Below are 24865 nucleotides of genomic sequence, written 5' to 3'. Positions count from 1 at the left end.
CTACTCTTTTTTTCAACCATTTTCCATCAATACACACTTTGATGCATGTTAGAAGTCACCAACTATTAAGCCAAATCTACCCCCATAGACTTTGATGATTTGATGCTCACAATATTGAGTTGCAAAGGATTATTTAAAAATTATTTATTTCATTGCCAAAAGTCATATTTGTCACAAACATCTGAATTTTTGTCTTGTTTTAAATATCAAAAGATATGCCAACACTGGGCTTTTACTCCTGAATGGCAATAGGAAGCTGGATCTGAGTAGCAGGTGTTCCTTTTGAACTAACCGTGTTATTCTCCAGGTCGTCAAATTTGCAGCCTCTCCCCTTTGTCTCTGTAAGTCTAAGGCCAAGTGTCAATTGCTGTTTCTCACCATGTTTTTGCTGTGGCAAAACAAATATACACGAAGACTATAATGTGTTTTAAGAGAAATGGAAGGAAGTATATATGTCTATGGAAAAGAAGAATTTCCTCAGACATCTAGGCATTTGAATCTCTTGACACCTATTGCAGATGAACTTAGACAACTCAGCATTACATGAAACATGTTTAGTTTCTTGTGTTTTTACTCATCCTGTTTTCTCTACCCAGGGAACTTTCCTCTTTATCCTTAGTAATTAAAAAAAAAAATCTATGTAACACTTCTGTTTTTTCATTATTGATACTTAGATTCTCCAAGTGGCCATTCAGTACTATAACAACTAAAACTTTGCAAGATATTAGTTGTGAGACATTGAAAGTCTCACAAATGGTATAGAAAGATCCCAAGTCCTCATTACCTTAAAAAAGAAAAGAAAAAAAGGAGATCATCAGCTAGGACAGAAATAATAAAGAACTGTACTCTATTTAGAGCTGGAATCAAAAAAGCAGATGGGAGGGTCACAGATGATTGAGGCAGAGTTGCTATCTGAAAACTGATCCCTAGGCTGTATGGTAAAAAGTAAACTTGAACTTAAGCTCTGAGGTGAGATCCTATAGGGGAAGGTTTATTGATTCTAGTTTAATGGTCTAGATAACCTTAGAAATAGAAGCAGCAAATCGTATTTGCAGGAATGTATCACCATCTCCATTTAGGACCCCAAACAATTGACTGGCAGTAAATTCCTATTCATCAAAGACCATAGCACATAAAAGAAAATAAATCACTATTATAGAAAGTAAGTAGAGGAAAAAAAAAAACTAATAGATTTAGAGCTCTAAGGACTTCAGATATTGGATAACTCTGATGCAGAATATTGAACAGCTATGCATATAATGGTTAAAAAAATAAAAGACACAATCACAAAGTAACTAATCACCTCTAGAATATTGGAAATTGACATACAACTTTGAAACACAAATGGAACATACAAATATGAAAAATATATAATTACTCAAACTTTTAAAAATCATCTGATAGGAGAAACAGCAGAATAGATAATAAAAAAACAGAACTAATGAAGTGGAAGGTGCATCCACAGAAATGACTCAAATAACAGCTCAGAAAAACAAGTATATGGCAGATTTTTTAAATGATGTTAAAATAGAGATTTGAACTTAAATGTCTTGCATACATCTAATAAAAATCAAAAAGGAGAAGGTAGAAATAATTGGAGAGGCAAGATTTAAGGAGATAAGAGCTAAAAATTTTTCCAGAACTGATTAAAAACAAGAATCTATAGATCCAGAAACTGTAGCATATCCAAGTGTCCAGAAAGAAGGATAGAAAATCTATAAAAGAACAATCATTATAACATCTTAACAAAATGCTGAAGCCAAAATATAGTGAAATCGTATCTTCAAAGTTTTAAGACAAAATAACTCAACCTAGATGACCATAGCATGTTAGATTTTTAGTAATTGCTCTAAATGAATTTTTCCTTTCAATAACCATGCTCTTGTATAGTTCTCTCCCATATTAACTCTAGAGTTGGTCTTGTGAACTGCTTTGATCAATAAGACATTATCAAAAAGCTTTTGGGAATTAGCCTCTTGCTTCCGGGAACTCAGTGTCTTTATTATATGAAGTAATCTAGGATAGCTTACTGAAAGATGAAAGCATGGGGAACAGAGATAAATCATTCCAGGTGAGGTCCTCCTAGACCAACTGTGGCGAAGATGTCCACATCCTATTCTATAGAATATGGTAATAAGCTACCTTACAAAGCAAAACTGACTTTGCATACAGATGTGATAAAGTTAAAGGCCTTGAGATGGAGATATTGACCTGGATTATTTGGGTGTGCTGAATGTCATCACAAGGATTCTTAAAAGAGTCAAAGAAAGAGATGTGACAACATAAACAAAAGTAGCATGTGAATCAGGATGTATACGTTTGAGGATAAGGTATTCTAAGTTCTTTAAGTTCTTTGTACTATTCAGAAAATGAGGTTAGGTAAATGTACCTTTTTATATCAAATTGGTTCTGCAGTTCTAAGAATGCTGTAAATATTTACACTAAAAAGGAAGAAAGATCTCAAATCAACAACATAACTTTACATTTTAAGGAAACAGACAAGAAGAATGAAATTAACACAAAGCCAGCAGAGGGAAAAACTAAGAAAGATATAGGCAGAAATAAAATGGATGGTAGAGAAATAAGAGAGAAACAAAGATTTGGTTCATAGAAAATATCAACAAGATTGAGAAAACTTCAGCAAGATTGAGTTAGACAAAAAGAGACAAGGCTCAAATAACTAAAATCAGAAATAGAAATGGGGAAATTACTACCATACCTACAGAAATAAAAAGGATTACAAGAAAGTACTATGAACAACTATGCCAAAAAATTGGATGACCTAAACGAAATGGACAAATTTCTAGGAACACACAACTTACCAAGGCTGAATCATGAAGACATAGGAAATCTGAACAAACCTATAACTAGTAGGGATATTGAATCAGTAATTAAAAAACATTCGTAGAAAGAAAATCCTAGGACCATATGGTTTCACTGGTGAAATCTAACACACGTTTAAAGAAGAATTAACACCATTTCTACTTAAACCCTTCCAGAAAAATGAAGAGGAGGGAATAAGTTCAAACCCATCCCTGATACCAAAGCAAAAGACACAGCAAGAAAAGGACACTGGGACTGGATGGGATTTTGTCCAGGAATGCAAAGGTGGGTCAGTATATAAATCAATCAAAGCAATTCACTACATTAACAGAATAAAGAGAAAAAAACCACATGATCATCTCAATTGATGCAGAAATAGCATTTGACAGAATTCAGCACATTTGCATGACAATAAAACAAGCAACATAGAAGGAAAGTATCTCAACATAATAAAAGCCATATATAAAAAGTCCACAGTTAACATAATACTCAAAGATAAAAGACTAAAATCTTTCCTGTAAGATCAGGAACAAGACAAAGATGCCTGCTTTTGCCACTTCTGTTCAACATGGTACAGACAGTCCTAGTGAGAGCAACTAGGAAAAAATAAATAAATAAAAGGCATCTAAAACGGAAACAAAGAAGTAAAATGATCTCTGTTTGCAGATGATATGATCTTACAAGCAGAAAATCCAAAAGATGCCACAGAAAAACTATTAGAAGTAATAAACAAATTCAGCAAAGTTGCAGGATACAAAATCAACACACAGTAAGTTGCATTTCTACACACTGACAATGAACAATAGAAAAGGAAATTAAGAAAACGATTCAATTCACAGTAGCATCAAAAAGTATTTACTAGCATAAAGACAGAAGTATAAATCAGTGGAATAGAATAGAGAGCCCAGAAATAAAATGTCACTTACAAGGTCAAGTAATTTTCAAAAAGAGAGCCAAGACGATTCAGTGGGGGAAAGGATAGTGTTTGCCACAAATGCATGTCACGTGCAAAGTACGAATTTATACTTGTACATTATCCCATATAGAAAAATTAACTCAAAATGGATCAAAGACTTAAACATAGGAGCTAAATCTATCAAATTCTTAGAAGACAACTATATTAGTTTTCTAGGGCTGCCATAACAAAATATCATAGAGTGAGTGGCTTATATAACAGAAATTAACTTTCTTATAGTTCTGGAGGCCAGAAGTCTAAGACCTAGGTATTGGCAGTTTTGGTTTTCTTTGCAGATGGCTGCCTCTTTGCCTTTTTTTCCACATGGTCATCCCTCTGATTTGTTTTTTTCTCTATATGGACATATCTCTGGTGTCTCTCTGTGTGATAAGTTCTAATACCAATTCTTATAAGGATACCATTCAGATTGGACTGAGGTTAAGGAAATGCAAACCAAAACCACAATGAGAGATCATCTCATACATATTAGAATGGCTACTATAAAAATATTTGAAAAGTTGGAGAGGATGGAGGGAAATTGAAACTCTTGTGTACTGTTGATGGGAATATAAAATGGTACAACTCTTTTGGGAAACAATATACCTGCTATGGACTGACTGTGTCCCCACAAAATATACATGTTAAAATCCTAATCCTCAGTGTAATGGTATCTGGAGATGCAGCATTTGGGAGATAATTAGGTCATGAGAGTAGCGCCCTCCTGGAAGACTCAATGCCCTTATAAAAAGAGAGGGAGAGAGCTCCCTTCCTCTCTCCCTCTCTGCCATACGAGCATAAAACAAAAAGACATCCCTTAGCAAACCAGGAACAGGACCCTTCCAGGAGTCGAATTGGCTGGCACATTAATCTTGGACTTTTCAGCCTTCAGAAACGTGAGCAATAAATATTTGTTGTTTTAGCTACCCAGTCTATGGAATTTTTTAATAGTAGCCCAGGTATGGTAGTTCCTCAAAAAATTTAAGATAGGATTATCATATAATCCATCCAGCAATTCCACTTCTGGGTATATACTCAAAAGCAAAGTCTTAAGGAGATATTTGTTCTGTTGATTTATAATGTTGTGTGAGTTTCTGGTGGACAGCATAGTGATTCAGTTATAAATATATATATTCTTTTTCATTATAGATTATTATTGAATTTGGTTGCCTGTGCTGTACAGTAAGACCTTGCTGTTTATCAATTTTATAAATATTAGTTTGTATCTGCTAATCCCAAACTCCTAATTTATCCGTCCCCCGCTTTCCCCTTTGGTAACTGTAAGTTTGTTTTCTATGTCTGTGAGTCTGTTTCTGTTTTGTAGATGTGTTCATTAGTGTCTTCTTTTTTATTTTTTTTAGATTCCACATATAGGTGATATCATATGGCATGTTTCTTTCTCTTTCTGGCCCACTTCACTTAGAATGATGATCTCCAGGTCCATCCATGTTGGTGGAACAACTCAAGTGTCCACCAATGAATGAATGGGTAAACAAGATATGTCGTATACATTCAATTACAAATTGGATATATGTATGAAAGGAAAAAAGTCTAAATAAATGAAGATATATTCATTATTCATGGACAGGATGACTCAATTTTATTAAGATACCAGTTATTACTACTTCATCTATAAATTCAGTGCAATCCCAATCAAAATCCCAGCTACTTATTTTGTTGATATCCACAAACTGATTCCAAAGTTTATATGTAGACACAAAAGACCTAGAATAGCCAATAGAATATTGAGGACGAACAAAGTCAGAGGTGTGAAACTGCTCAACTTCAGGACTATAAAGCTGTAATAATTAAGGCAGTACAGTATTGGTGAAAGAACAGAACAATAGATCAATGGAACAAAATAGAGAGACCAGAAACAAAGCAACACAAACGTAGTCAACTGACCTTTGACAAAGTTGCAAAGGCAATAAAATGAAGAAAGATTGTCTTTTCAATAAATGGTATTGGAACAACTGGACATGCAAAAAATAAGTATTATTATAAAAAATTTACTTAAAATGGATGATTGGCCTAAGTGCAAAATGCAAAATTATAAAACTCCTAAAGACTAACATAGGAGCAAATTTAGGTGACCTTGATGCCAGTGACTTTTTAAATACAAAACCAATAGCACAATCCATTGGAAGAAATAACTGATAAGTTGGAGTTCATTAAAATTTAAGACTTCTGCTCCATGAAAGACACTGTCAAGAGAATAGGAAGACAAATCAGTCTTGTTTTCACAGTTTCAGTAAGACAGATATTTTAATCCTTTAATAATTTATTGCTTGGCCCCATTCTATGTTTCTAACTTTCATAGATTCCTCATCAGAATTAGTTTGCAGTGTGGAAAATAAAAGTTAATGATAAATCATAATTATTACTATTTAGTGAATCTTAAGTACTTCATTTTACTTTAAGTATAAGATATATCACTAATAATATAAATGTCATTTGAAGATAAATTCATCAGATCTCTAAGCCTGAAAGATATACCATCTATAGTAGTGATTGTACCAGTTAACCAGACCCTGAAGGGCAGATTAGCTAGTCATGTGACACTGAGAACCTATCTGTCACTCAAATATAACAATGTCTTTGGAGCCCATAGTTGATCCCACAGAAATTAGACAGAAAGATTGAGTTAAATCAGAAAATTTTAGAAAATACATACTATGCCTAGAGATTCTGTGATAGCGGTTCTGGAACTGACATGAAAGCCACGATATGTCAGACGTTCCTGAAGTATTTGAATTTACTTTGATAATAGTTATAGTGTGGACAGACATCTTGGTTTTATGATGAATTTGTGAAGTCTAGAGCATTCTATACTGTATGGAAAAGGGAATCTGTGTCTTTATAGGTACTGCAGATAACCTAGTACCAACTTATATCATACAATAATGAATAATCAACTGAGGCAGTAATTCCAAATAGCACATTTTTATGCCTTTCTATATTTCAGTATCATAATGTTCCTCTTGTGTCTTAAAGAAATTGTACTGGCCATAGAAATCTCTATAAAAAAAAAAACTTGTATTTTCGTTTGCCCTCCTACATTTGTTCTAAATGAGAATACACGATTTTAAGTATATGTGAAGACTGGATTTCATTAAAATTAAAAACTGCTCTGTAAAATACAATGTCAAAAGAATTAGAAAGACAAGTCACATATGAGGAGAAAATATTTGTAAAAGACGTATTTTATAAAAGATTTGTATCAAAAGTATACAAACTCTTAAAACTTAACAGTAAGAAAATGAACAACTCAATTAAAAATTGGGCAAAATATCAGAACAGAAAGCTTACCAAAAGAAGACATCCAGGTGACAAATATGATTGTGAAAAGATGCTCTGTATCATGTCCTTATTTTACTTGCAAAATAAAACAGTGAGATACCACTACACACCTATTAAAATGGCCAAAATCCAGAACAATTACACCACCAAATCCTGGTGAGGATGTAGAATTACAGGAACTCTCTTTCATTATTGATGGGAATGCAAAGTGGTACAAACACTTGGCTTAGTGAATTCTTACACAATTCAGCATTCTCTTAACATATGATTCAGCAGTCGTGCTCCTTGGTGTTTACCCAAATGAATTGAAAAGTTATACGCCAACATAAAAACCTGTAAATGAATATTTATAGCATCTTTATTCATAATTGCCAAAACTTACAACCCACCAAGATGTCCTTCAGTGGGTAAATGGATAAACTGCAGTCCATCTAAACAATGAAGTAGTATTCACTGCTATAAAGGGATGAGCTATCCAGACATGCAAAGATATAGGGAAAATTATATGCATACTACTAAGTCAAGAAAGCCAATTTTAAAGGGCTACATACTGTATGATTCTAACTATATAACATTCTGGAAAAGACAAACCTATGGGACAATGAAATTATCAGTGGTTGCCAGGGGTTGAGGGAAGGGATAAATGAACAGGCAGAACAGAGGGAAAATTTAAGGGAGTGAAGCTTATTTTATACAGAATGTATAACACCAAGAGTGAAGCCTAATAAAACTATTAACTTTGGCTGATAATGAAATGTCAATAAAGTTTCATTAATTTTTAAAAATGTACCACTCTGGTATGGTATGTTGATAGTAGGAAAGGCTATGTGTTTTGAGGGGGAAGTGGGTATATGAGTATTCTGTGCACTTTCTTAGTTTTGCTATGAACCTAAAACTTTCCTAAATTGAAGTATAATAGGATGGAGCAAACACAAAATAACTGATGTGCCATTAAGAAATGTGTTGTTTATTCTCCAAATTGTTGACGGTTTTCCAGCTCTGTTTATATTATTGATTTCTAGTTTCATTCCTTTGTGGTATGAGAGTATACATTGTGTGATTTTTATTCTTATAAACTCACAAGGTGTTTTTATGGCCCAAAATGTCATCTATCTTGGTGAATGTTCTATATGAGCTTGAAAAGAATATATATTCTGCCATTGTTGAATGGAGTGTTCTTTAAGTGTCAACTTGATTAAGTTGATTGATAGTTCTGTTCAAGTCAACTATATCCTTACTGATATTCCGTCTGCTTGATATATCAATTATAAAAAAGAGGTGTTGAAGTTCAGTTTATGGTATTTGTGTTTATTTTGTCTCCTCTTTTTCTCCTTTCTCTAGTTATTTTTTAAATTTTTAAATTGAACTATAGTTGATCTACAATATTATATTCATTTCAGGTATATAACATACTTGACAACAACATTTAATATTCTATAGATTATACTCAATTTAAAGTTATTACAAAACAAGGGCTATATTTCCCTGTTTTACAATATGTCCTTGTTGCTGATCTATTTTATACATAGTGATTTGTATCTCTCAATAACATACCCCTATCTTGTCTCTCTCCCCACTAGTAATTGCTAGTTTGTTTTCTGTATCCGTGAGTCTTTTTATGTTTTGTTATGCAAACTTGTTTGTTTTGTTTTTTAGATTCCACATATAAGTGATAACAGTATTTGCCTTTCTCTGTCTAGTTAATTTCACTAATCATAATAGTCTAGGTCAATCTACATTGCTGCAAATGGCAGAATTTCATTCTTTTTTATGGCTGAGTAGTATTCCATTACATATATAATACTTAGGTTGCTTCCATATCTTGGCTAATATAAATAAGTCTGCTGTGAACATTGGAGTGCATGTATCTTTTCAAATTAGTGTTTTTGTTTTCTTAGGACATATACCCAAGAGCAGAATTGTTGGACAACATAGTAGTTCTAATTTTAGTTTTTTCGGGAACCTCCATACTATTTTCCAAAGTGGTTGCACTAGTTTACATTCCCACCAACAGTATACAAAGGTTCTCTTTTCTTCACATCCTTGCCAGTATTTGTTATTTGTGAATTTTTGAAGAAAGCTGTTCTGACGGAGGTGAATTGCTATCTCATTGCGGTTTTGATTTGCATTTCTATAATGATTAGAGATGTTGAGCATGTGCCTGATAGCTCTTCTTTATACGTTTGTTAGGATTCCCCTGTGAAGCCCTCTAGTCCTGGACTTTTATTTGCTGGCTAAAAGTTGGGAATTGTTTTTAAAAATCTTAGAATCCATGAATAAATATTAATAGTAATTAAGAGTTTAAACAAACAAATTCTGCTGCAAGGAAGCTAGAAGTTGTCACCATTTCTTGCAGCTGTCACAGGCAATGCCCAGAAGCCTGGGCCATGGTTGGAGAACATAACCTTACTCTTCACACCCCTTCCTCAGTAATACATCACCAAGAGCAGCACCAACAGGTCAGTTTCCTGGTATACAGCAAATGACCCCTTACCACAAGTGACATTAACAACCTTACAGTCTAGGTCAGCAAGTAAAAACAAGCAGCAGAAAATTCAGGGGAGACATAGAGACCTTGTCCACCTTGAACTCTTTGAGAAGTTCCCTTCTTTAATTTGGAGCTACTGCCTATTCTCGTCCCCCTATTTGGAGCTAACATGTATATTTCTGGCAGATGATCTCCTTAAACATTTGAAGACAAGCTATTATATATGTGATAGCAGCATACATTTTTAAGAGGGCATGGATCCAATACATCAATAAGGAAAGTCTGAATTATATTTGATGTAACTACTTTAGTTGAGAACTTACTGTATGCAGGGTTTATAGTGAGCCAGTAAATGTTGATACAACTACACTGATCGTCTTTAGCCACTGTTTCTTCTGAATGATTGGGCATCTGTTCTGATTAGTTGCTGTCCCTGTCATGCCATATGATATAGCTAGCTAGCTAGCTAGATAGTATATCACCCTTGTATGTATGCAAACTGAGAAAATAATATTTACCTTCATTTTTCCACTGTATTTTGAGTCAGAAAGTGTTTCAAAGCCTGAATCTCTGCTTTTCTGCACAAAATCTAGGAGTCTGGAAAATACCTGATCACATATCCATTTGGTAAGTGTCTCCTGTAGTTTGGAGTTGCTAGCAGCCTGCAGTAGTGTGATGTGGTTAGCTACCTTCTGAAGGACTGCAAGGTAACTGAAACGCAAGGTTTTCACTGTTTCACCATGTGACTTGGTCTTTTTTTTTTAACATTTTTTATTGATTTATAATCATTTTACAGTGTTGTGTCAAATTCCAGTGTAGAGCACAATTTTTAAGTCACACATGAACATATATATATATATATATATATATATAAACACAAATACACACACACACACACACATATATATATATGTGTGTGTGTGTGTGTGTGTGTGTGTGTGGCTTGGTCTTAAAACAAAACTTTCTCCATTTTCAGCCTCTGCTGCAGGTACAAGGCTTAGGAGATTAAAGTATCAGTCACCTCTTCTGTTTCTAATACTGTTTGATAGACAGCTTTCTGAAAATCTGCGAGAACAATACACAATCTGGTCTTCTTTCTTAGGCAACTAACTGATTCTTGATTAGAGTCCTGTTATGCCTGAAAAACCATCCAAACATCTTTTTGCAAACCTTTGCATGGTCTTTTGGCCAGTATCTAGTGCTCTTTTTCTTGCTGTGTGTCTCTGACCGTGTCAGAAAACTGCTTCTTGAAGTGGATCCTACTACGTCAAGTCCTGGCACAGCCCAGTCCATAACACACTACAATTCTTTCATGTTATTCTAAAGAATGGTCCCAGTGAGGGGACCATTTTAAAGCTTTTGTATCTTTTGTTCCTCCAGCCTTTGGATTCTTCATTCTGTGAGCTTCGTCTACAGTAACAGCTGACCGTTCCAAAGTGTCAAGTTCATCCAGACATAAGCCCGGTGTTTCATAAGTTGTTAGAACAATTTCACATTTCCTCTGCTTTACACGAATCAGTTCATTGTCTATTTTATTACCATGTAAAACGGTGACTCTGAAATATCCCCAGGTGTCCAATTCATCGTTCTGGTTGTGGAGGACAAAAAGAGGAGCAACTATTAAGCACATCCTTTTTTTTGCTATAGAAGAAGGGGATTCCTTTTTCGTACTTCACAATAAAAACGTTGGCATTTTATTTTCAGTATCTTCACAAGTTCTCTTTTCATGCAAAACTGCAGCCCCAAATGAAATAACCTGTACTGTTTTTCTAAGTCCCATGTCATCACCAAGAATACGCCCTCTTGTTTGGATGAAATGTCCGTAGAGAAACTGGACTCCTTCCCTCTGGTGGTCTATCAAATACCTATTAATAGTATAAGAAATAGAGTCAAGACAACTAAAAAACAACAACAGATGATGGAAATTTTCTGTCTAGGAAGTAAGGTTTTTCCAAGTCTTCGTCATCGAGTATACAATCCCTGAAGCAATCTTGAACAGATTTTTACTTCCAGAAGTCTTTTACGAGGTACTTTCTTTTCTTGAAAATCTGAATGTAAGACGATACAAACGACTTCCCATTTTCATCCAGAGTGATAGGTTTTATGCTTGCTTCACAAAGTTTTTCATTACCTGGAGTAGGGACAAGACATTTTCTTCCTGGATGCCATGTCTTTGCTGGTGGTTTCCCAGGATAGAAGGATCCATCTGGCCAGAGGGAGGGGCCTGGCAGCTTGGTTGCATTTAATACCCAACGATGTGGGGAAGATGGTAGGGAGGAGGCCAGTGGGAGGATAGCAACCAAGACCACTCCCTGCTGCCTTCCTTATATGGCTCCCCCTGGAGCCTGAGCCCACGTGACTGAGGGAGCAAAGGTGGAGCCTGAGGGGGTCCAGAGAGAAGGGATGGTGGCTTCCAAGACAGCAACAGAGCCATAGGACGCTGTGGAAGCTGGCAAGGCAATGCTCACCCGGTCCTCTCTAGAGCTCTGCCACCAACTGAGGACAACAGGCAGGCAAGTCAGCCCCCTACCCTCCCTTTCAGTGTCTGGCCTCTCTTTCCAGCCCACTGCAACTTCCCAATTCTTAAATGTTTGTTGGAATTCACCAGGGAAGCCATGGCGCCCTGGACTTTTTGTTGGAAAATTGTTAATTACTGATTCAGTTTCCTTACTAGTGATTCATCTGTTCATATTTTGTATTTCTTCTTGATTTAGCCTTGTTAGGTTTCATGTGTCTAGGAATTTATCCATTCCTTTCAGATTGTACAGTTTGTTAGCCTATAATTATTTATAGCAGTCTCTTACAAGCCTTTGTATTTGTGTGGTATCAGTTGTAATGTCTCTTCTTTCATCTATTATTTTATTTATTTGACTTTTTCTCTTTTTTCTTGGTAAGTCTAGCTAATAGTTTGTCTATTTTATTAATGTTTTCAAAAGTAACCCTTAGTTTCACTGATCTTTTCTTTTCTCTGTTTAGGTTCTAATTTATTTCCACTCTGATCTTTATTTCCTTTCTTCTGTTAACTTTGGTCTTAGTTTGTTCTTTTCCTAGTTCCCTAATGTGTAAAATTAAGTTTATTTGACCTCTTGCTTTTTTCTTAATGTAAGCATTTATCACAATGAACTGCCCTCATATAACTGCTCTGGTGGCATCCCATAATTTTTGGCATATTGTGTTTCATTTTCATTTGTCTCAAGATATTTTAAAATTTCTCTTCTGATTTATTTTTGACACATATATTGTTCAAGAGCATGTTGTTTAATATCCACTGCCCTGTCTTCAATTGCACTGATCTTTTCCTCTGCTTGATCTAGTCTATTGTTTAACCTCTCCATTGAATTTTTCAATTCAGTGGTTTCTGTTTGATGCTTTTTAATATTTTCGCTTTGCTGAAATTCTCACCCTTTTCATGCATTATTCTCCTGACCTTGGTTAGCAACTTTATGACCCTTCTCTTGAACTTTCTGTCAGATAAGTCAATTAGTTCAGTTTCATTAAGGTCTGTTGCTGGAATTTTAGCTTGTTCTTTTATTTGGAACATATTCTTCTATTTCTTCATCTTATTTTAACTCTCTGTATTGGTTTCTGTGCATTAGATAAAACAGCCACCTCTCCCAGTCTTGACAGAGTGGTGTCATGTAGGTGATGGACCCCATCATTCAGTCTTCCAAGCTCCTGGTTGCCCCTCAAAACTTTGATTGTTTAAACCACCTTCTTTGTTCTTAGTGGCTCACCCTTTTCATGCATTATTCTCCTGACCTTGGTTAGCAACTTTATGACCCTTCTCTTGAACTTTCTGTCAGATAAGTCAATTAGTTCAGTTTCATTAAGGTCTGTTGCTGGAATTTTAGCTTGTTCTTTTATTTGGAACATATTCTTCTATTTCTTCATCTTATTTTAACTCTCTGTATTGGTTTCTGTGCATTAGATAAAACAGCCACCTCTCCCAGTCTTGACAGAGTGGTGTCATGTAGGTGATGGACCCCATCATTCAGTCTTCCAAGCTCCTGGTTGCCCCTCAAAACTTTGATTGTTTAAACCACCTTCTTTGTTCTTAGTGGCTACCAGTAGTTGAGGGTGTGCCAAGAGCCACTAGTGTTCCAAAGAGGAGGATCACATTCAACACCTAGATACATGCTGATTGAAGCTGGATCCTCAGGTAACAGCTCGGAAAGTATATGGTTTAGCCCCTTCTGGGGAGAAACTAGGAAGTGACCATTTTTGCTTATTCCTTCTATGCTAGACCTGAAAATATAGCCATGGGGGAAGTGCTTCTGCATCCATTAAGAAATGCTTCTTTTTTTTTTTATTTTTTTATTTTCCCTTCCCACCCTCTAGGGACTAGCTGGTAGAGGGTGGGAAGAAACGCTTCTTTTTTTGCTACAATCCTGAGGGACTCAAGAGTCCAAGCTCCATGGGCTTTGGAGCCAGGTGATCCAGGGTTCAGTCCTCCAGGCAGCAGCCACAAAAATTGGAGCACCATGTTTATAAGTTCCTTCCAGGGAGATACTGGCAACTTGGAGTGGGCTACAGGGAGAAGGTGAGAGAGATATCTACCAGCTTTCCCTGTCCCTGGGGAGGAGCAATGCCAGCCTCTAGATGTGTACTAAATTAGAAACCTGACCCTCAGGCAGCAGTTTTTATAGCATGTAGGCAGATCTCTGTCTGGAAGACTGGGGATGGTCATTTTTCCCTGCTCCCTCTGTGCTGCACTCTATGAGGATAATTGATTAATTATCTCATGATAATTAGGACTCATGAATGGAAACCCTGTTGGCTAATAGAGCCAGGCAATCCAGGGATTCAACCCTCAGGCAGCAGTGCAAAAGCAAGGCGTAGGCATGCATACAAGCTCCTTGCAGGAAGATATTGGTGACTTGGAGTGTGCTGCAGGGAGATGACAGAGTGACTGCCAGTTTCTCTGGTCTCTGTGGAGGTTTCCAGCTAGTCCCTAGATGTGTGCTAAATTAGAAACCTGACTGTCAGGCAGCAACTTTCAAAGTGTGCAGGAGGACCCCTTTCAAGGAAAGATTGGGAAAAAGGAATTTCTACTTGCTCCCTCTGCACAGAGCCCTGGGGAGATAACCATGGTGAGTACTTGCCACTCATTAACAGCTACTCCTTTGATTGCTATCGTCTTGTGAGTTTCCTCATTGGCTTTCAGAGCTACGTGTTTTGGGGGCCCATCCTTCAGGTGGGAGTCTTAAAAGTTGGGGCACTACATGTGTGACCCAAACCCTTTGCACCTCAGGGAGAAGCTGGGAGTTGGAGTCCCCTTCCTATTGTATGGCACTGTGCCAGGGGTGGGGTTTATGGAGATAGTGTGCCTCTGCCTTTCCTGGTTTGATGTGGGTATTTTCTCATTTGCCTGGTGTGTAGCAGTCAGTCAGCTTGTGTCAGGATTTCTTTCAGAAGCAATTCTGTGTATAGATGTACATTTACTGTGGCCGTGGGGGGAGGGGAGTTCCAGAGCCGCCTCTGTTGCCATCTTGGTCTACTCTTGTCCTGTAACCTTCTTTGATTTAAACTCCACTTTGTGTAATTTTTGTTTAGCCCCCTCCCCCTACCCATTTTTCTTTTGGTCACTATTTGCATGGAATATTTTTTCCCCATCATTTTACTTTCAGTCTATTTACATCTTTGGATCTAAAGTGAGTCTTTTGTATACAGCATAGAGTTGGTTCATGTTTTGTCATACATTCTGTCAATCTTCATCTTTTGATTGAGAAGTTTAATCCATTTACCTGCAAAGCAATTACCAATGTAATTAGTATTTAATTTTGCTACTTGTTTTGTATGCGCCTTACAGCTTTTTTGTCCCTCATTTTCTGCATTATTGTCTTTTGTTGTTAGTTGATTTTTTTTTTGTAGTGAAACATTTAAATTCCCTTCCCACCTCATTTCTGTGTATTCCGTAGCTATTTTTCTTTTCGGTTGCCATGGGGATAACATTTAACATTTTTAAGTTATAAAACTCGAACTTAATTTTTAGCAGCTTAACTTCAATAACATACGAAACTCTGCTTCTAACTATATAGCTCCATCTCCACGGCCTTTCAATTATTCATGACATAAAATTATGTTTTTATACGTTGTGTGTCCAAAACACAAACTAATAAATCAAGTAGAAAATGAAGAGTGGAGTTACAAATCAAAGTACTGTAACTCTAGCTTTTATAATTTTCTATGTATTTAACTTTACCAGATTTCTTTATTTTTTTCATACATCGTATCTCATGTTATTTCAGCTTGAAAGACTCCCTTTAGCAGTTCTCGTGGCATAGGTCAAGTGGTAATGAACTCCTTCAGTTTTTGTTTAACTGAAATGCCTTCATTTTCCTCTCATTTTTGAAGGACAGTTTTGCCAGATAAAAGACTTTTGGTTGACATTTTTTTCCTTCAATTACTATATGGTGCAGTTCTAAAATTGCCACTTGGTTCTTCTTTATAACTTCTATCTCTTTCCTGAGACTTTCAACTTTTTATTTGTTTTGAGCATATTTGTAATTGCTTGTTGACACATTTTTTGAAGACTGCTTGAAAACGTTTGTCAGAAAATTCCAACATGTCTTTCTTTCGTCTCAGTGTTCACATGTTTTGATTCTTTTTCCATTTTAGTTCAGGGTTTTCTGGTTCTTGTTATATTGTGTGATTTTCAAATGAAGCCTGAATATTTTGAGTATCATCTTACTTTAACTTTCTATTTTAGCTAGGTTTCTCTGCACTGCTCCAATGGAAGAATAGTAGGAGAGACAGCTATTGGAAGTAGACCAGTTTCCTTACCTGGTCTCCATTGATGGCCAAGAGGGGAAGGGTCTCCCTGTTATACCTGGGTAGGGATTGGTATTCTGGCTACCCGTATAGGCTCCACTGATATATTTCTCCCTGTGAAAACCTTGTTACTGCTTCCCAGGTAGTGTCTACCGGCACCAAAGATGAGGAGAGGGCTTTGTTATTTGGGGGACAATGTAAACATTCTGACTCCTCTGGCACCATCCAGTAAGGAGGGGAAGGGGTGCCTTTTTTTCTGCATCTATTGGCATTTCTGAGTTCCAGCTTCTTAAGTAACAAATCTTGAATATAAGAGGTAAAAAGAAATCCAAGAACTGCCCACCATGTCTTTCTTTGGGTTCTAAGATCCCCAACCAGTCTGCCTTCTTCTCTCCATTTTTTAGTTTCCTTATACTTGTTTCATATAATGTCAGTAGTATATTGGTACTTACCAAAAGAACTAAGGAAAAGTATGTCTATTCTGTCTTCCTAGAAGCATTTTTTTAAATCTATTGAGATTTTCATATGTCATTTGGAGTTTTTTTCTATTAATCTGGTGGCCTTTATTGATTTTTTTAAATGTTAAACTATCTGGCATTCCTTGAATAAACCCTATGTGGTTTTATATTAGTATTATTTTAATATATTTTGTATTCAATATTATAATATTTTGTAACAGATATTTGAACCTCCATTCTTAGCAGAGACATACAGTTTTCCTTTTATGAAAATCTTCTTGGTGTGTTCTCTCTCTTTTACTATTTTGTGGAAGAATTATGTGTGAATACTGTAATTTTGTTCTTAAAAATTCAAAATAATTTTAAAGTGTAACCATCTGGACCTGAAATTTCCTGTGTAAGAAAAATTTTAATAATAGAAATAATTACTTTTAGTAAATATGGGGCTTTTGAGATTCTCTATATTTTTATCAGCTTTAGTAAGTTTTATTTTTTTTGCAAATGTTCATAATATCTTATTGAAATTTGTAGGATTTGTGGTTATGTCTCATTTCATTTATTATACTTGTAATTTGTAACTCTTTAGAAAATATTCATGACTTTAAATTTTGTATGTCTTGTTAGTGTTCTTTTGCTGTCTGTTATGTACTGAATGTTTGTGTCCCTCCCCCAGATTCATATGTTGAAGCATAACCCCCAGTGTAGCTGTATTTGGAAATGGGGCTTCTAAGGAAGTAATTAAGATTCAATGAGATCATAAGAGTGGGGCCCTGGTACAGTAGGAGTAGTGCCCTTGTAAGAAGAGGCACCAGAGAGCTTGCTCTCTCTCTCTCTCTCAGGCACAAAGAGGCCATGTGAGCACATTGAGAAGGCAGCTGTCTACAAGTCAGAAAGAGCCCTCACAAGAAATTAAACCCTCTGGACTTTGATCTTGGACTTTCCAGCCTTCAGAACTATGAGAAAATTAATTTCTGTTGTTTAAGCCATGCAATCTGTAATATTTTGTTATGGTAGCCTGAACAGACTAAGACACTCATGAAAATTACTAGTAAGTTAGTAGCTTAAAACAACACAAATTTATTATATCACACTTCTTTAGATCAAAAGTCTGGGTGAACTTTATTGGTTTTTTTACTCCTGATCCCACATGACTAAAATCAAAGATAGAGGATTCTTGTTATGTACTAATAGCAATAAAAAGAACCCACTAATATATAGCTTAGTGTCAAGAGGGTATTATACTTTAAAAAAATACCTTAAAATGTGAGAATAGCTTTGTATTTAGAGCTTTAGCAGAAGCTGGATGATTTTTAAGGAGGATGTTAGAAAATGTCTAAATTCCTTTGAACACACTGTTTGTCAAACTGTTTTCCAAATTGGTACTACCTTTACCCATTCTTATCACAAACATATGAGGACTTTAATTGGCCCTCTATGATTTTCATGAAATATTTGAAATATGGACCTCATTAGTTCCTTCACTTTGGGGCTCTGTCTTAGAAGGGAATGTTTGTCGGTTAGTTTTGATGGTTCATATGGCCTTGCTGCTCCATCACTTAATTGCAGTCTCTTTACACTCATCTCTGAATTTTCTCCGTAGTGAAGTTTCTATACATGCTAAAAAAGTAAAAAAAAAAAAAAAAATTTGTAGACACTAATCACGTATCAATCCTATATAGGGAATTAAGTTCTGTTTCTGATATGTAATGATTGGGCATCAAAGAAAGACCAGAGAAAAGTACAGCAAACTGTATATATCTGAAATAAAGTGTTTTATTATCCATGTGACAATACACATGCAACTTTTATGCTGTTTTTTTAAAAAAGGAAATTCTTTATTACATTTTAATAAAGTACAAAGTCTTATTGTTAAATCACTTGTGTGAACATGAGATGAGATTTTGCAGGGCTATGTCTTTCGGCATAGTACAGTGCATTTGGTTAAACATCTTTAGGAACAATTTTCATGTGATATTGACCTGTTAACAAAATATAAAGTATGTCATATAGGTACTTTAAAGTCACACACAAAAAAGGAAAATAGAGTGTTCAGTAATGTTTCAAACCACTTGCCCTTAAGTTGTTAAAATATGCATAATGAGATCTATAACAGTGAGGTGGAAAGTATGTCTTTTTTCCATTTGGAAAGTTTTATTAAGAAGCTTTAGATGCATATAATATTAATGTTTGTGGTTGTGGAAGCAGTTAAGTATTCTATGATAGAGATTACTTTCCGTAATCAGCTACATACATACCTCAAATAATCAGGAACTACACTTTTGCATCAGATCAGTCAAAATTAGAAGACAATTCTTATTTTATTTGTCTTTGAAATAATAATCGCTATAGGTTATTCCAGACCCATTATTTAAACATAGAAAATATGTGATTACCATTAATGTTACACACCAGAAAATAAATGTTATCAGCCACTTTCAGTTCCTGGAGATAAGGAAAACACTACTGGTTGGATTCATTTCTATTTTCCAAAACTTTCAGTGTGTTTCAAGACTATGTAATTCCAGTAGCAGAGAATAGTCTCGAAAATGGTGATTCTCTTTCAGGTAAATCTATCCTTTTATTGTGTTGAAAAACATCATTTCAAACATTTGGTAAACTCTTAAACTGATAGCTAGTGTTCACTGTATATGTATCATATTTCTCTTCCAAAATTAAGAATACTTGAAAGCAAGAACCATGGTTTTTTTTTTTAAACTTATTTCTTTTATTTAGCACTGGGAAAAACATGAAGCTTATTAGTTTCTTCAAAAAAAAAAAAAAGGATTGGAGTTGCTATAAACTAAAGAAAAAGAAATCACTCTGTATTCATAAAATTTGCCACAGAAGCGTAATCACATGTGTCTTAAAGATGCAATACAATTGTTGAAATAATTTTTAAATTATCTCCATATTATGTAGGTCTGATGGTAATTTAAATCTGTTGAATCTAAAAAGAGATGTCTCTTATATGCCAGTAATAATGGTAAATTAACACTTACTACTCTCAAGCAAAATGCTAAGCATTGCAGGTATATTTCATTTAATCTTCTTAAATACTTATGAGGCAGATATAATTGTTATCCTCATTTTATGAATTTAAAAATTGAGGCAGAGAGGTTATGTAACTTTTATAGATCTTTCAGCCAGTGAGTGGCAGAAATAGACTTCAAATCTAGATGACTCTTTTGGCTTCAAAGTGTACACTTTTAATTTCTGTACTGTACTGCCTTTTCAGTTGTATAATACACTGGATGAAAAGAATTCAAGTCACACAATTGGACTGATTATAAAGAGCTGAGGTCTTACACAATAGCACAATAACCTGATTCCTCAAGTACCAACTGTACTCAATATTTTGTCACACATCTGAACAGAAGAGGCTTATTATATAGTTCTCTATCAAATAGTGACTATAATTTAGGATATTACTAAAATAATACCTGATACTAATTTAATATTTTACTAAAATAATATCATTTTCAATAGAAAAAGGAATGCAGTTTCTTCAAAACTCTATGATCCAGGGATCAATTTTAACCCTAAGAAAACAAAAGTCAATAATATTCTTTGCTAGTTTCAATTGCCTGTGTGCAACTCTGCCACATTCATTCCATTCTTACTTGAGATTCCATCTGTAGATACTTGACATCTGTTTCCCTGTTGCCACAAAGAAAATGTATCCACGTGTTCATATAAACAATTTGAAACAGGGAATAAATTATCACAGTGAGCACAAACTGCAATTGATGCAGTGACATCTGTAAGAATATGTGACACAAAAATTAACTCTCTGATTTCCCAATAGAATTTTGCAATATTATAGCTATCATGTATTTTCAAAGTATTTCACATAGGTTAATTTAAAACATATTCTTGACAAACCACTGCTGATGCTGACGAGTCAGCTGCACAGAAGGTGGGAATCATTTCCAATTTAAGGCATTAAATTATAGTTTTCACAGTAAAATGGGGACTATGTAAATATAAATAAAATACATTGTGCAAAAAGTCTCACCTGAGGCAGTTGCCATGCAAGACAATGCTGATTCTCCTTAGAACCCATCACCGCCACCGCTACTCTTTGCTTCTAGGACTATGACTAGATTAAGTCCCAGCAGATCCATAAAGGTGAGGTACAAAGTGTGACCCATGATGAGATGTACTACACTCCAAAAGAACTACTGGAGTTTTCTAATTTATACAGACAGAAATCCGGGGAACAGATATGAAAATGAATATTAGGGATGTGACATAATGGTGGAAGGAACATATTGTTAGATAAGGCTGAATGTATGAATATGGTTTCACGAGGCAGAGATACTACATTTAACGTTGTAACTTGGGGAGTTACAATGAGCTTTAATAGTTCAGTTGTTTGGCTAAAACATAGACAGAAAGCTGGCACACAGTGAGTTGAAAATGCCACACCTCTCTTAGTTTAATGTAGAGGAAGGGATTTAGAGGCTTAGGGAGATTGGAATGTTAGAGTGGATTTGTTATTTAAAACGTATTCACCTCTCTGGGATGTTTAGAAGACACAGTTCACCCTGTGAAAAATAAATTTGTGTTGGTAGCTCTGGCATCCTTGAAGAGCTTCATGATCATTCTTTGTAGCTCTGTTTCATTGCTTGAGCAACTTCCAGGGAGAATTGTGGTCACCAAATTGGGAAACCTAAATGCAATGGAAGTAGTAGGCTTTGGGGTTGCCAGAGACTAGGTGGAAGCTCTCAACTCCTAAGGTCAAAGTGGGCATGGTTGCCATAATGGACAGCAAAGTCAAAGCAGCAATTAAAATAGTTCTCCTCGTGCAGACAAATGGTGTTGGCTAATTGGTAATGGTATCCTAGAAGTAAAAGAGAAGGAAGCCTGATATATTCTTACTTGATCTGTATAAGCTGAAAAATTCTAGATCAAGTGAACAAAAGTCTAACTTGAATCATAGACAGTCATGAGTCATCAGTTAATTCTTAAACTTGAGCTAGTTTACATGACTGTAACTTCTTGAGTGAAGGGGAGGTCAGTTCCCCTTGAAGAAAGACCAAGGTACACTGCCAATACTGTTACTCTTTCTCCCAGCCTTCCTCAAAATGACCTCCAGCCTTTTACCAGGGTCACTGTGTATGGGGGCAAAAATAATCAGGCCTTTCAGGGACTGCTAGATACTGACTCTGAACTGACACTAATTCCAAGAATTCGGATCTCCATTGTCCACCAGAAGAGTAAGGGCTTATGAAGGTCAGGTGATCAATGCAGTTTTAGCTTAGGTCCATCCCATGGTGGGCCCAGTGGGTTTCTGAACCAATCTTGTGATTAATTCATTTCCAGAATGTATAATTGGAATGGACATACTCATCACTTGGCAGAATCCTCACATTGGTTCCCTGAGCTATGAAGTGAGGGTTATTAAGGTGTGAAAGACCAACTGAAAGTCACTAGAACTGCTTCTACCTAGAAAAATAGTAAACCAAGAGGAAAATTGCAGAGACTAGTGTCACCGTCAAGGACTTGGAGGCTACAGAGTTGGTGATTCCCCCCAAATCCCCCTCACTCACCTTACCTATTTGGCCTGTAGAGAAGACAGGTGGAACTTGGAAAATGACAGTGGATTATCATATGTTTAACCAGATAGTAATTCCAATTGCAGCTGCTATACCAAATGTGGTTTCATTGCTTGAGCAGATTAACACATCCTCTCATACCTGATATGTAGCTGTTGATCTGTCATAGGCTTTTTCTCCATACCTGTTAATAAAGACGAACAGAAGCAGTTTGCTTTCAGCTGGCAAGCCCGGAAATATACCTTTACTGTCCTATTTCAAAGGTATATCAACTCTCTGGCCCTATGCCATTATTTAGTTCATGTGGATCTTAATAAGTGACACAAACACGGAACCAAAATATGGAGATATTGAAATTCTTAATGAAAAATGTTGAGCTTTTCACTCTATTCTTTAAGTCTATCTTTGTATTTCTCAGTTATATAAATTATTTTGGACGGGTTTCTATCACTTATAACCAAGAAAATCCTGTTCAATACAACTTGCACAGCTGAAAATATTACTCTTTATCTTCCTACATAAATGCTATGCTGCCTGAGCATAGGCTTCTTGCCTTACAATCATTTTCTTTCCATTCTTTAGATATTCTCCCACATTATAAACTTACACCTGTACAAATGGGAAATTCAGTGACAGTATGATTCTCTTTCTTTCATAGTTATTTGGCCTTTTCTCTTTATGGGAGATTAGCAGTTTCCTTTCTTCCTGTAGTTTAAAATTTTTACCATCACATGTCTAAGTGTGCTCCTTCTTTAATACTACTTCCTAAGATTGTGCATGGGCTTTTGATATAAACATTCAATTTTTTAATTATTTTGGTTCAAAATTTTCTGACGTTTTCTTTTTCATTACTGTTTCTTTGAGAACAGATTTCCTTCCCTGTTTTCCTCCCTTCCTTCTTTCCTCTCTCCCTCCCTTTCTCCAAAAATCCATATATTATTTTATCCCCTTATTTTGTCATCATCAGTAATGTTAGTTAGAGATGATAAAAATAATATCTCAGCCTTTATTCATTGGAATATAGCAATGATATTAATTTTATTAAACAAGTACATTCCTTGATTGGAAATATGATTCTGTGTTACATTCAAAGGACATCCTAATTTTTAGATACAAGTTTGAACTTGGATACTGTGACTGAGAAATTGTTATATAGTTTCATCTTGCATTTCAGTCTCAGATTACCAAGAGTCATAAATGCCACTTCATGTGTTTCTGAGACAAGAAGGAAGCTTAACATTATGGTATCTAAACATTCATATAACCTTCAAAAATATTCATTTAATGTGAGACGGTTATGCTATTCTTAGAAATAAATTGTAGCATTAATAATAGACATACACCTTAAATGTTGACTGGAGATTAGGGATATAACAGATATTTTATGAAAATTTAAGGGAAATATAACTCCATTGTATACTAATATTTTAAATCTGAAGAAACTATTTTTAATATTTTAAAATATCACATAATTTTCAAATTCACAGATGTTATATATTTATCATATATACATGTGGATACTTTAAATTATCAAGACTATAGGAAATCATTACTATTGAAAATTTCTTTTATTAATTTAAATGCTTTAAGTTACACATTGAAGTTGTTTCACCATGCTACATCTAGACTATATTTCCAAACAATTGAAGAATTTACTGCATATTTTTACAATTCAGTTGTTTGAAATTATATAGTTCTAAGGGAGAATATTATTACTCTACTCTACACCCAGCCCTTTTCTGAGGTTTGCAGTACATATGTCTAACATAAAAAGCTCTATGAAAACAAAGGGGATATACTTGGTGGTAAATATGGGGGAATTGTTTTTTTTAAAAATTTTTAAATTGAAGCATATTCAGTTTACAATGCTGTGTCAATTTCTGGTGTACAGCATGTTTCAGTCATACATATACATTACATATATTCCTTTTCATATTCTTTTTCATTATAGGTTACTACAAGATACTGAATATAATTCCCTGTGCTATACTGTAAGACCTTATTGTTTATCTATTTTATATGTAGTAGTTAGTATCTGCAAATCTCAAACTCCCAATTTATTCCTCCCCACCCTCTTTACCCCCTGGTAACCATAAGGTTGTTTTTCTATGTCTGTGAGTATGTTTCTGTTTTGTAAATAAGTTCACTTGTGTCATTTTTTTAGATTCCACATATTAGTAATATCATATGGTATTTTTCTTTCTCTTTCTGATGTATTTCACTTAAAATGATGATCTCCAGGTCCATCCATATTGCTGCAAATGGCATTATTTTATTCCTTTTTATGGCTGAGTAGTATTCCATTGTATAAATATACAACAGCTTCTCTATCCAGTCATCTGTTGATGAACATTTAAATTGTTTCCATGTCTTGGCTATAGTAAATAGTGCTGCTGTGAACACTGGGGTGAATGTGTCTTTTTGAATTAGAGTTCCCTCTGGATATTTGCCCAGGAGTGGGATTGCTGGATCATATGGTAAGTCTGTTTTTAGTTTTTTAAGGAATCTCCATCCG

At 35.2% G+C, this 24865-nt stretch overlaps 2 pseudogenes; one reads left to right on the top strand and one right to left on the bottom strand.

The window, feature by feature from the left end:
• Positions 1-232: 232 nt before the first annotated feature.
• On the bottom strand, positions 233-11805 carry LOC102529981 (DNA excision repair protein ERCC-6-like 2; annotated as a pseudogene).
• A 7533-nt stretch (positions 11806-19338) lies between these two features.
• LOC140691784 (chromatin target of PRMT1 protein pseudogene) overlaps positions 19339-24865 on the top strand; it is a 59792-nt pseudogene continuing 54265 nt past the window's right edge.

The sequence above is a fragment of the Vicugna pacos genome, chromosome X, assembly GCF_048564905.1.
Source record: "Vicugna pacos chromosome X, VicPac4, whole genome shotgun sequence".
Classification (NCBI taxonomy): domain Eukaryota; kingdom Metazoa; phylum Chordata; class Mammalia; order Artiodactyla; family Camelidae; genus Vicugna; species Vicugna pacos.
This window is presented reverse-complemented; position numbering and strand designations above follow the sequence as displayed.